General features: G+C 39.3%; 1 protein-coding gene across 9 annotated transcripts in view; it reads left to right on the plus strand.

Annotated features, from left to right (window-relative positions):
* LOC127952151 (zinc finger protein 883) overlaps window positions 1-13113 on the plus strand; it is a 199524-nt gene that overhangs the window by 29976 nt on the left and 156435 nt on the right. For 4 of the 9 annotated variants that reach the window (XM_052550496.1, XM_052550501.1, XM_052550500.1 and 1 more), the window contains exon 1: window positions 11779-11969. The exons of 3 other annotated variants lie outside the window; for them this stretch is intronic. The gene's annotated coding sequence lies outside the window, so the exon portion shown is untranslated. Of the gene's footprint in view, window positions 1-11773; window positions 11970-13113 lie in introns of those variants that run through there. 2 more of the 9 variants (XM_052550497.1, XM_052550492.1) reach the window with 2 other exon arrangements.

Here is a 13113-nt window from a genome sequence, read left to right on the forward strand (position 1 = left end):
TACCCCCACCCGTTCCTTTTGTGGATCCTTAGATGCATCTGTGAAAACATGTACATATTGTTCATACTTACTCCCAATATACTCTTTTGTCATCTCTGCCTCCAACTGCCTCCCATTTTTATCTTGCCTTGATTCCAATAATAATAAATCTACCTTGGGTTGAGGTAATATCCATAATGGTATTGTTGGTAATATTAATGCTGGAATAACACTGTACTCATTTAATTTCATATCCTGAACTAAATCCTTAATGATCCAACCAAAATTGTTAACTTTCCCTTTCCCATGTTCCCAACATGTTTCAAGTATACCTTTTGTTGGATGACTATCCTTCTGCCCTTTTAGATTAACCCAGTATGCCAGTGTCAATTGCTTCCTTCTTAAGTGAATTGGCATCTCCCCCATCTCCACCTGTAATGCTGAAACAGGAGAGGAAGGGTAAGCTCCACAACATATTCTCAACGCTTGAGATTGAATTCGCTCTAACTTTCCTAACTGTGACTTAGCTGCTGTTCCGTATGCAATACAACCATAATCTAATATTGCTCTTATCATTGTTGAATAAATTGTTTTTAATGCCAATCTGTCAGCCCCCCATTCTTGTCCTGAAATACACCTCATTACGTTTAATATCTTCTTACACTTTTCCTCCATCTTGTTTATATGTACACTCCATGTAGCTTTGGCATCAAACCACATACCTAAAAATCTTATATCTTTAACTTGTTCTATTTGTTTATTATATAACTTCATCTTTAAATCAATGCTTGACCTTTTATTTGTAAAAAATATATATTTAATTTTCTCCACTGAAAATTTAAAACCCCATTTATAAGACCATTTCTCAACACTTTTTAACACTGCTTGCATTTTATTAACAATGTATTCTACATTCCTACCTCTAAACCACAGCACTCCATCATCCGCGAACAGTGATTTATTTATATTCTTATCTATTGTTGCAAATACATCATTTATCATAATAATAAACAACAAAGGGCTTATGACACTACCCTGCGGAGTTCCATTCTCAATTATTCCTTTCCTTGATATATATTCCCCAATCTTTACTTTAATATTTCTTTCCATTAAAAACTCTTTAATCCAATTATATAATTTTCCGTCTATTCCAATTTGATCTAATTTGATCAATAAACCTTCCTTCCATAGCATATCATATGCTTTTTCTACGTCAAAGAAAACTGCTACTAGAGTTTCTTTATTTATCAAAGCTTTCCTTATATCTGAATCCAAATTAATAATTGAGTCCATTGTACTTTTTCCCTGTCTAAAACCATTTTGATATGGGGAAAAAAAATTATTCTTCTCCATATGATACATTAAACGTTACGCATTAAACGCTATTGGTCTGTAGTTTAGTGGAATACTTGGATCTTTACCTGGTTTTCTAATAGGAATTATTACAGCTTCTTTCCAATTCTTAGGTAACGTCCCTTCTTCCCATACCCTGTTGTAAAACTCTAGAATGACTTTAAGAGATTCTTCACTTAACTTTTTTAACATTACATAACTAATTCCATCCTGTCCTGGAGTTGACGCTTTTGTATTTTTTAATGCCCTCTTCAATTCTGAATATGAAAAAGGCACATCTAGAATATTATTTGTTACTCTTTTTTTCCCTAAAATAAATGGATGTTCTTTTAATAACTTCTCCCTCATTTCCTTACATTCCTTCATCAAATTATTCGAACTATTTATTTTTGAAAATTCTTTTCTAAACATTTCTGCTCTCTCCTCATCACTTATTGCTATTTCTTCTCCACTACTTAACACAGGATACTCATATTCTCTTCTAATGCCACTCATCTTTTTAATCATACTCCATACTTCCCCTATTGGAGTATTTCTCCCAATTTCGTCACAATATGCTCTCCAATATTCTTTCTTCACTTCCCTAATTGTTCTTCTAGTTTCTGCTTGTGCCTTTTTATATTATCATGTTTTCCCAATTGTGAGTTTTCCTTAGAATTTTAAATGCTTTCCTTTTCCTCTTAACTGTTATTGCACACTCCTCATTCCACCATGGGACTATTTTCCCCTCCCTTTTTCCTTTGTTTTTCGGAATACATTCTCTTGCAGCATTCTGTATCACTGATATTATTTCTGTATATATTCTTTCAATTATTATTCATTCTTTCATCTTGATCATTTTCAATCCTTCCTCACATATTCTTTCAAATTTTTCCCAATCTGCCTTCTCATATTTCCACTTTCCTGTATTTACTTTCTTTATCTTCCTTATTTCATTATTTACAATTGTACTTAATATTGGAAAATGATCACTACCCACTGTACAATTTAATACCTCCCAATTTATTATTCCCCCTAATTCATTAGAAACAATAGTTAGATCAATTGCTGATTCCCTCCCTAAATTTACACCCATACGAGTTTTTGTTTCATCATTTATACAAACTAAATTCTCCTTTTCCATTACCTCTTCAATGACCATACCATTTGTATCGGTCAATAAACCTCCCCATAAAGTATTATGGGCATTAAAATCCCCGCACCATATTACTCTTTTTCCTCTTAATCCTTTTATTGCTCCCATACTTTCTTGTGTTATTTTTTTACACGGATTATAAAAGTTTATTATAACATAATTCTTATTTCCAACCCATATTTCTACTACTATATATTCCATCGTTTCCCCTTTCTCCAAAACTCTATATGGTATTCCCTCTTTTACAAAACTGACACATCCTCCTCCTTTTCCTTCTACCCGATCTCTTCTCACACTTATGTATCCTTTCAAGACAAATTCTAATCTAGGATTCAACCATGATTCTTGAATACATATCACATCTGGTTTATCTTTCATTTGGTTTATATACCCTTTAAATTATTGTCCATTAGCATACAGGCTTCTAGCATTCCATTGTAATAGAGCTAACATACTAGCCTACCCCTAATTCCTGACTTGACTGAGATTCTGTAAGGTTTTTCATTATGTCTTCACATTTCAATCCCTTTATATCTAGAAATCTCTCTGCCGCTTTTAATATTATTTGTAGCTTTTCTGTTCTCCTTTCTGTTTGTGCTGTACAATTAATTACTTCCACCATAAAGAGCACAACATTTCTCTTAGTAACTATCATTGCATCTTCTGGTAATCTACCTTCATCCATTCTTCCTGTATCTTCATTTATTTTCCCATACCCCAGTCTCTCAGTTCCACTTTGTCTATATCTATTATTTACCGCTTTCACAGCTTCAGCATATGTCCCATTATTCTTTGTCTTTTCCTGTTGAACTTCCACTGCCTTTTTCCTCACCTCACAACCTCCATATGCCGCATTGTGATTACCTCCACAGTTGCAACACTTCAATCCAACTCCCTCTCCACACTTCCCAAATTCATGCTCTCCTCCACAACGCGCACACCTCATTTTAGACTTACACACTAACGCAGTATGTCCATAATGTTGACAATTATAACACCTCAAAGGAGGGGCTATATACTGCCTTATCGGGTAACTGATATAACCCAACTTCGAATCCGATCTGGTACTTCTTTTCCCTCCAATTTTAGACGTACTGATAAGCTATCCATTCTTTTACCTTCTCTGCTCATTTGTTGTCGGACTGCTTCTATGACCTTTACCCCCTCTAAATTTTGGGGGTTTACATTTAAAATTAACACATCAATTTAATTACTGACGACAGATCCATAAACAACGCACGATCAAGTGGCAGCATGGGATGATGTCACTTCCCACGTGCCTCCACCCACGTCTCAGAGGCACTTTTATTCGTACGTCCTGATCTATTACGGGTGTTGTTCATTACGCCATTACCTAGAAGAAATCACAAGAGAAAAAAAAAAAAAAAACCCACACACCCTTACACCATAACAGTATGCTAGAGCAGCAGGGGTCAGAAGGGGCAGCTGAATTTGAATGTGGTTCGCATGTGTCCAGGCTACAAGACAAACTTCCACAAAAGCTTAGGACCAGTTGCAAGAGGTATGTTCACCCATCAAGAATAACAGTTCCTACTCTTCTTGACTTTAAGGATTGGTTGGAGTGCGAGCTCCAAGTTCAGGATGATACTTCTAGAACAGGTACTTATGCTCCAGACTCATCAACCAAGAGGAGAGACGGTCATTATGGCTCCAAGTCCCGAGTAAAACCCACCCATTTTTACCTTGTGGTGTGAATGGGAGAAAGAGTTGAACGGACTAGATGAGATATCTCTGCCCAGATGTTACTTCAGCTCAAAGATGGATCACCTGTCCTGTAGGCATGAGATTCATGTCTTCTGTGATGCTTCAGAACAGGCATATGTTTCAGTGGCTTACCTGGGGACCAAGAGTAAAGAGGGACAAGTTGAAGTTGCCTTTATACCTGCCAGGTCTAGAGTCACTTCTCGCAAGCAGCAGTCCATACCCCGTCTGGAGTTATGTGCAGCTCTTTGTGGTTCTCAACTTTCCAAACTCCTATTTGCAGAACTTAAGGCCAATTTATACTTCTGCGTCGCGTAGTAGGTACGGCGTAGCATACGCATTGACGTGTACCATACCCCGTACCCTATGCCGTACCCTGACGCACACCTCCTCAAAAATGTAATTACACGTCACGACGACGCGGACCGCAAGATCTGTGATTGGTCGGCTTGGTAGTATCACGTTTCCTCCTACACATTTCTGGAATGTTCTTCTGCACTCTGGACCGCCCGCCATTTTTTAATTCCGAAATTCAGTGAAGAGCGAACATTGAAATGGACCAAGTGACCAAGCGATTAATTGAATACATCATCTTTTATATATAAATTATACTATTTGTTATTTCTTTCATAATCACAGGATGGGACTGATACCAGCTCAAACTCCACTGGTTTATCGGATGTGAGACCTCCAGCCAACAGCGATGATGACCAATTACCAAGTGGTAGCCCCCGTCACCAGCCATCTCTTCCGTCCCCTAGTCCAAGAATGGCACAAAAAAGGAAGAGAAAAGAAAAAGATGACTGGGTCCAAGCGCAGGTTGCTCGGTTGGAGGCTCAGTTGGAGGAATGGCTGGTGGAGCCCCAACAGAGACTGTGTCAAGGCAATGATGAGATGACCGGTTTGGACAAACTGTTGCAGATATGCTACGGAGGGTGCCAGAGGAACACAGAGCACAGGCAATGTTCGACGCGTTGAAAATACTTTTTGAGTGGCAGCAACAATTGTGCCTACGTTGACAACGTTCAACCTTTTAAATCTGCGCATATGGAAATGCCCTGTATCTGCAGTTTGCACTTTTTTATTTTTTTTGTGTATAGTTTGCACTTTTGCATCCATTAATATTTTATCTTGTTTTACTATTTGTGGAGGGTATAAAGTTTGCACATTTTTGTATGTAGTATGCACTTTAGCTTTATTTATTGTCTGTTCACACCAAATCATGTACCTCTTTTTTACTATCTTTTACATTAAACAATTTGTGTATATAGTTTGAACCAATTATGTTGGTTCCTGCTGTATGCATATTTTATGGTTCAGGTTACAGTAAATTAAGATCTTACAGTTAATTTATTTGTATAGTTTGCTCTTTTGCATTTATTTAATGTAAACAATTATAGACCATTGCACCTTTACATGATGTATTATCATATACATAGTTTGACCATTTGTATGTATAGTACAAACTTTAAAAAAAAATCTATCCCTGCTGTTTGCAGATTGTATTGTGTAGGTTAATGTAAATAGAGGAACAATGACATGACTTTAAAGCTGGGCTTTATTTAAATGGTTTCATGTAATTTATTGGTGCATTATATTTTACACCAATACAATTTACACAACAAGTTGACCAGGTAGGACAAGCACAGAAAATTCACCCTCTTTCTGTCTCAACTGGTTCACGAGTCGCATGTACCATCTCCTCCGACGCCTTCTCTCGTTTCTGCCTTTTAGTTTTAGTAACTTAACAAAAATTAACAGTTTTTGGACCTCGATAAGCTCTAGCTCCAACATGATCTGCTCTCTGTTAGTCACCATTGGTCGTAGAAGCCCGCGAGGATCGAGCAATGTGAACACAGTGGAACCCGCTCGCGTCAATTAGCGTTTCGGCGGTGTAACTGCAGAGCAGAACAGACATACACAGAAGTATAAATGCTCATGACGCCGTCGCCTACATGCGTAGCCTACGACGTACACTACGGCGTACACTCGACGCAGAAGTATAAATCGGCCTTTACAATCCCCATTCACTCTGTTAAAATCTGGTCAGACTCCACCACGGTGCAAACATGGTTGAAATCCAGCTCATGCTGCTTCTAAGTTTTTGTAGGGACACGTGTAATGGAGATTCAAGAGCTGACAGAATCTGCTTTCCGGCACTATGTAAAATGTAGAGACAACTTGGCGGATGATATAATTAAATTAAATTCAAGATTATTTGTATAGCGCTTTTTACAATACAAATCATTGCAAAGCAACTTTACAGAAAATTACGTTTCTACAATATTTAGTACTAGCTTATAAGTGGTGACTGTCAGTTTGTGCATGTATGACAGGATTTTTCAGAAAAATTTATACAAGACGTAGTCAGCCAGACTATGAACATTATTAACAGCAATTATTATATGATGCAGTCACACTTGTACCAATATTTGTTAGTTCTGTTTTTTGATTTAGGGTTAGCATCATCTGGGGTCCTCTGAGGGGTCAGCATTATCTCTTCTCAGGTGTTCTAGATCCAGACTGGAGCTTGTGTAAATTCTAGTTACGCAAAACAGAGAAATACATAGAGACATCATTAGCATAGCTGCTGTTCCAACAAAGTTAAATTAATTAGTTTAAACCAAGCTAAAGAATAAGAATGCGCATTTGATCAGATGCAACTACACTCACAATTTAAGAGATAAATTATTTTGAATGCTTGGCGAAAGAGATGCGTTTTTAATCTAGATTTAAACAGAGAGAGTGTGTCTGAACCCCGAACATTATCAGGAAGGCTATTCCACAGTTTGGGAGCCAAATGCGAAAAAGCTCTACCTCTTTTAGCGTTTTTTGACCTTAGGGTGCGTGATGGGTTGTAGCGTGGTAGAAGGCTAGTTAGGTACGCAGGAGCTAAACCATTTAGGGCCTTATAGGTAAGTAATGATAATTTGTAACTGATATGGAACATAATAGGTAGCCAGTGCAGAGACTGTAAAATTGAGGTAATATAATCATATTTTCTTGACCTGGTAAGGACTCTAGCTGCTGCATTTTGGACTACCTGTAGCTTGTTTATTGAAGAAGCAGGACAACCACCTGTCCAGTCTAGAGGTCATGAATGCATGAACTAGCTTTTCTGCATCAGAAACAGGTAACATGTTTCGTAGCTTGGCAATGTTTCTAAGATGGAAGAATGCAGTTTTTGTAAAATGGGAAATATGATTTTCAAAAGACAAGTTGCTGTCTAATATAACACCCAGACTTTTGACTGTAGAGGAAGTAACAGTACATCCGTACTGACTCAAAACCAAATACATCTTATAACAGGTAAATAATATATCCACGATATATGTACACCGGCTGAAATGTTTTGAAATCACTTGTACCCTACCTGTTCGAAAAAATCTAGTCTCTAGTCTGTGTCAGTTTGAGTCTTGGTAAAGGTTTAAATCCCTGCGCCAAGAGGCTCCCCTGTCGGTCACAGATTATGGTAACTGAACATAAATCTATAGGGGTGGTTGGATATATCCACGCACTTTAAAATATTAATTTGAAGCGTCTTTCTTTTCAGATTGTTACAACTTTATCATAAAAGGCTGTATATTAACTTATCGGGAGAAAACCAGTAGTTCTATGTGAAATCAGACATTTGAGCTCCCCCATATAGTCAAAATGGCATAATCAATAACACCCCACAAATATTTGACAGTTAGATTGGTAGTCGAATCAGGCTCCTTGAATCAAAGCATGGATTCGTCGACTATTTGGGATCACATCTATTATTTTTACAAATCATTGTTTGAATTGCGAACGTAGCCACTGGAGGAGGCTTTAAGACCATGCAGAATGCTCTGTTGTCTGGTCGCTCCCATTTCACAGCGAGTGGGATTTCTGCAGATTAGTCGAATGCAGAGATGTGATTATTGATCATGAGCACAGCATCCAGCAGGGCTTGGGTCTCCTGGAGCTGGAGGAGGATGAGTGCATTGTTCTTACACATTTCTCCTGGAGCTGGAGGAGGTTGAGGGCAGTGTTCTCACACAGGTCTCCTGGAGCTGGAGGAGGTTGAGTGCAGTGATCTTGCACAGGTCTCCTGGAGCTGGAGGAGGATGAGTGCAGTGATCTTTCACAGGTCTCCTGGAGCTGGAGGAGGTTGAGGGCAGTGTTCTCACACAGGTCTTGAGCTGGAGGAGGCTGAGTGCAGTGATCTTTCAAAGGTCTCCTGAAGCTGGAGGAGGATAAGTGCAGTGTTCTCACACAGGTCTCCTGGAGCTGGAGGAGGATGAGTGCAGTGATCTTTCACAGGTCTCCTGAAGCTGGAGGAGGATAAGTGCAGTGTTCTCACACAGGTCTCCTGGAGCTGGAGGAGGATGAGTGCAGTGATCTTATACTTGTCTCCTGGAGCTGGAGAAGGATGAGTGCAGTGATCTTTCAAAGGTCTCCTGAAGCTGGAGGAGGATAAGTGCAGTGATATTTCACAGGTCTCCTGGAGCTGGAGGAGGTTGAGGGCAGTGTTCTCACACAGGTCTTGAGCTGGAGGAGGCTGAGTGCAGTGATCTTTCAAAGGTCTCCTGAAGCTGGAGGAGGATAAGTGCAGTGTTCTCACACAGGTCTCCTGGAGCTGGAGGATGATGAGTGCAGTGATCTTTCACAGGTCTCCTGAAGCTGGAGGAGGATAAGTGCAGTGTTCTCACACAGGTCTCCTGGAGCTGGAGGAGGATGAGTGCAGTGATCTTACACTGGTCTCCTGGAGCTGGAGAAGGATGAGTGCAGTGATCTTTCAAAGGTCTTCTGAAGCTGGAGGAGGATGAGTGCAGTGATATTTCACAGGTCTCCTGGAGCTGGAGGAGGTTGAGGGCAGTGTTCTCACACAGGTCTTGAGCTGGAGGAGGCTGAGTGCAGTGATCGTTCAAAGGTCTCCTGGAGCTGGAGAAGGATGAGTGCAGTGATCTTTCAAAGGTCTCCTGAAGCTGGAGGAGGATAAGTGCAGTGTTCTCACACAGGTCTCCTGGAGCTGGAGGAGGATAAGTGCAGTGTTCTCACACAGGTCTCCTGAAGCTGGAGGAGGATAAGTGCAGTGTTCTCACACAGGTCTCCTGGAGCTGGAGGAGGATGATTTCAGTGATCTTTCACAGCTCTCCTGAAGCTGGAGGAGGATAAGTGCAGTGTTCTCACACAGGTCTCCTGGAGCTGGAGGAGGATGAGTGCAGTGTTCTCACACAGGTCTCCTGGAGCTGGAGGAGGATGAGTGCAGTGATCTTACACTGGTCTCCTGGAGCTGGAGGAGGATGAGTGCAGTGATCTTTCACAGGTCTCCTGAAGCTGGAGGAGGATAAGTGCAGAGTTCTCACACAGGTCTCCTGGAGCTGGAGGAGATTGAGGGCAGTGTTCTCACACAGGTCTCCTGGAGCTGGAGGAGGTTGAGGGCAGTGTTCTCACACAGGTCTGGAGCTGGAGGAGGCTGAGTGCAGTGATCTTGCACAGGTCTCCTTTGTAAGGAAAGCATTTAGGGAAGTAGAAATGTGGTCATATTAGTGAGGATTCAAGATGTAGACAAGAAAATCTTGTTATATGATGTTTACAAAGAAGCGCAAATACCATGGTGAAAGGTTTACATTATATGAGCAGCCAATGGTGAAAGTAAATTAATTTAAGGACTTGGGACTATGGTTCGATAGTAGGTGTACATGGAAAACACATATAAAGCACTTGGAAACTAAATGCAAAAAAGTTATAAATCTTCTGAGAGCTGTGGCTGGATGTGCCTGGGGTGCAGACAGGCAGTCATTAAATTAATATCTATAGGGCTTGCCTGAAGTCATCAGTAGATTATGGTTGTGTAGTTTATGGAGCACCAGCAAAAACGATATTGGGAAAAATTTATTGATTACAATATAGAGGATTAATGCTATACTCATAGAAGCAGGAGAGATGCCACTGGAGTTAAGAGGAGAGAAACGATGGCGTATTGGATCAGATTAAAAGAAAGTGGGAAAGAAAACCCAGCAAAAGAAACAATACAGGAATGTTGGGAGTATTCCAAGTTTCAGGGGCTTGGGTTTGGATGGACAAGGGAAATGAGAGTGAGGGAATATGAAAAGGAAGCCTTAGATTTCACCATGGTCGGTTCAGTTAGTAGTATTCCACCATGGCTGTTTCCAAAAATAAAGGATGAAATTAATATAATAGAAAAGTGAATGGAGAATGGAGGAAGTGGTAGTTAAAACAAGCATTTACATAAGAAACAGTTATTATGATTATTTAAAAATTTACACAGACAGATCCAAAAACAAACAGGATTGTGTGGCAGTTGGAATAGATATCCCAGAATTTAAAATAAATCTCTCCAAAAGACTCTTTGATCGGTTATCTGTATATACAGCAGAAATATATAGGCCTTGTGGTGCCATCCCAAAGAAATTCAAAATCACTCTCACGGACCTTTTCCTGGACTGTACCCAGATGGTGGAATGACCTCCCAATCTCAATTCGTACAGCTGAGTCTTTACTCATTTTCAAGAAACATCTAAAGACTCATCTTTTTCGCCTGCACTTAACCTACTAGCACCAGTACTTTTCCTTTTTTTTTCATTTAATAAAAAAAAAAAAAAAAAAAAAAACTATATACACCTGGCTATGCGTTCTATACTAGACTAACTGAGACTTGTCATGGCACTTGTATTCTGTTGTTGTTCTCTTGTTGACCTGACTGCTTCTATTGTACTCATTTGTAAGTCGCTTTGGATAAAAGTGTCTGCTAAATGATTAAATGTAAATGTAAATGTAAATAGTGGCAGCCATTATTGCACTACAGTAGGTTGAAACGTGCTATGCACAGACTCTTTAGTTGTCATTAAAAGTATTCAGTCAATGACATCGGTAAGAGAAGATCTACTAGTAGAACCTTTTTCTCAGTTTATTTAGATTACATCGGGGTGGCATAGATGTACAGTTTTGGTGGGTGTCAGCACATGAAGGGGTTAAAGGGAACAAGAAAGCAGACAAACTGGATAAAGGCGCTGCTAAAAGAAATAATAATTACAATTTCCACTAGGAAAAGGTGAAGATAAAGCAGTGGTTAAGGAGAAAGGACTTGAAATATGGCAGAAATGGTGGGAGGAAGACTGGAAAGTAGGATATATTATAAAATACAAAAAACTGTCAGTATAAAGAATTACATGGAAAAGACCAGGAGAGAGGAAATTGTAATGACAAGATTGAGAGTGGATCACACAGGGCTGAATGGCACATTATTTTTAATGGAGAAAAGGAATAGTGAGAACTGTGAAAACTGTGGGGTTAAAGGAAATGTTGAACGTAATATTGTACTGTAAATTGAATGAGGTGGAAAGATGGGTGTTTAATAAGGTTCAGGAGACAGGGCGGGAGTGGAATCTGGTAGGGATACTGGGACTAGAAGGAGAGGGAGAGGAATCAAGAATTACGAGGAAGGCACTATTTAAATTTTTAAAAGACTCAGGGTTGTGGAATACAATCTGAAATTGTAAAATGACATGATTATACATACTCCAGTACAGTAGGTGGCGGTATGCACCTTAATCTTGGTTGCAGTCCGCTATTAAATAAAAAAAGAAGAAACTCCTCTTTTTTTTTCTACTTGAGCTCAACGGCTGCAGTCCTGGATTCAGTGAGAGCTAAGGAACAAATAACTTTCAGCAGAAACCGTGAACAAAGAGTCCTCAAATCTTTCGGACGCAGCTGCAGCGATCTTCTGAGGAGAGGGGAGCAGTTCATGGTATTTCTCATCTTTAAACAACAGGAAACCACACTTTACACAGTATGTTTGAACAGTACACGAGCTCATTTCTGTCTTGTTTGTGTTTGTGTCATCTAGTAAGCTGTTTGTGTGTTTTCTGACTTAAGACATTTAGAGCAGCAGAAGGCAGTAAGTAGCTCTATGTGAGGAAAACACACGGAGTTCATTAAGAACAGCGATTTTATGTTTATGTTGCTGTTAGTCTCGTGATCTGTGAGGAGAATGAATGCGAACCAATATCAATTATTGCATCTGCGATTTCATTGATATCATTTTTCTTAGGCATTTCAAATCTGTTTGTGCAATAAAGTTAGTTTCAAGTTATGTATATCTATGGATATTCGCATTGTTTAAGGGACCGTCTGCAAATTCCAACGTAAACAATGCCCAGTCGTTCTTTGACATTAATGATTTTTACAAGGTTGTAGTAAATGAAAACCAACTTACTTAATGTGAGCTGCAACAATTGGAAAGTTAGTGCACTTGTTTAAAGACGGTGATTGAGGTAAATAGTTGAGCGTGGCACTAACGGTGTTCTTAAGAAGTATTGGCAAAATGTCAGCTGTATAGAGCTTGGGAACATGACGTCAGCTACGCAATGCATTCTTGGACTTTAGGACGCGGACGCTGCTGTATGTATTGTATTGGATTGATAATAGACTGTTTTGTTTGCTCTCTACAGCTAAAAAATAAGATACAATGGTAAAACCTTGTTGTGTAATTAACTACCATACTCGTACTCATGACCGGCATGGAAAAATAATTTGAATGGAGTGCGATTTTTCAGCTTTCCTGCTGGAAAACCGCACCTTGATCTCAGGTCTCCGTTAACAAAGCGGCGTCACATAGCTTGGTTAGCAGCAGTAAGAAGGAAAAGAAGGATTGTCCCTTTGGTCTGATATACACACGTATGTTTCTGCATTTTTATATATATATATATATATAGAAATGTACGTTATATAAACAACTTTTTTTTTGGATGTGATTAATCGATTTGACAGACTTACATTAAATGTTACCTATGCATGAACCACATCTCCTGCATTATCAGTGTTATGCATATTGCATACCACCTGTTACAGTAATAAACGACAAAATTGATCAATTCTGTATCTCTTTATTTGTGCATCATAACACACTGAGGTTAATTTGTACAGTTTACAAT

Source organism: Carassius gibelio, chromosome B3 (assembly GCF_023724105.1).
Source record: "Carassius gibelio isolate Cgi1373 ecotype wild population from Czech Republic chromosome B3, carGib1.2-hapl.c, whole genome shotgun sequence".
Lineage (NCBI taxonomy): Eukaryota > Metazoa > Chordata > Actinopteri > Cypriniformes > Cyprinidae > Carassius > Carassius gibelio.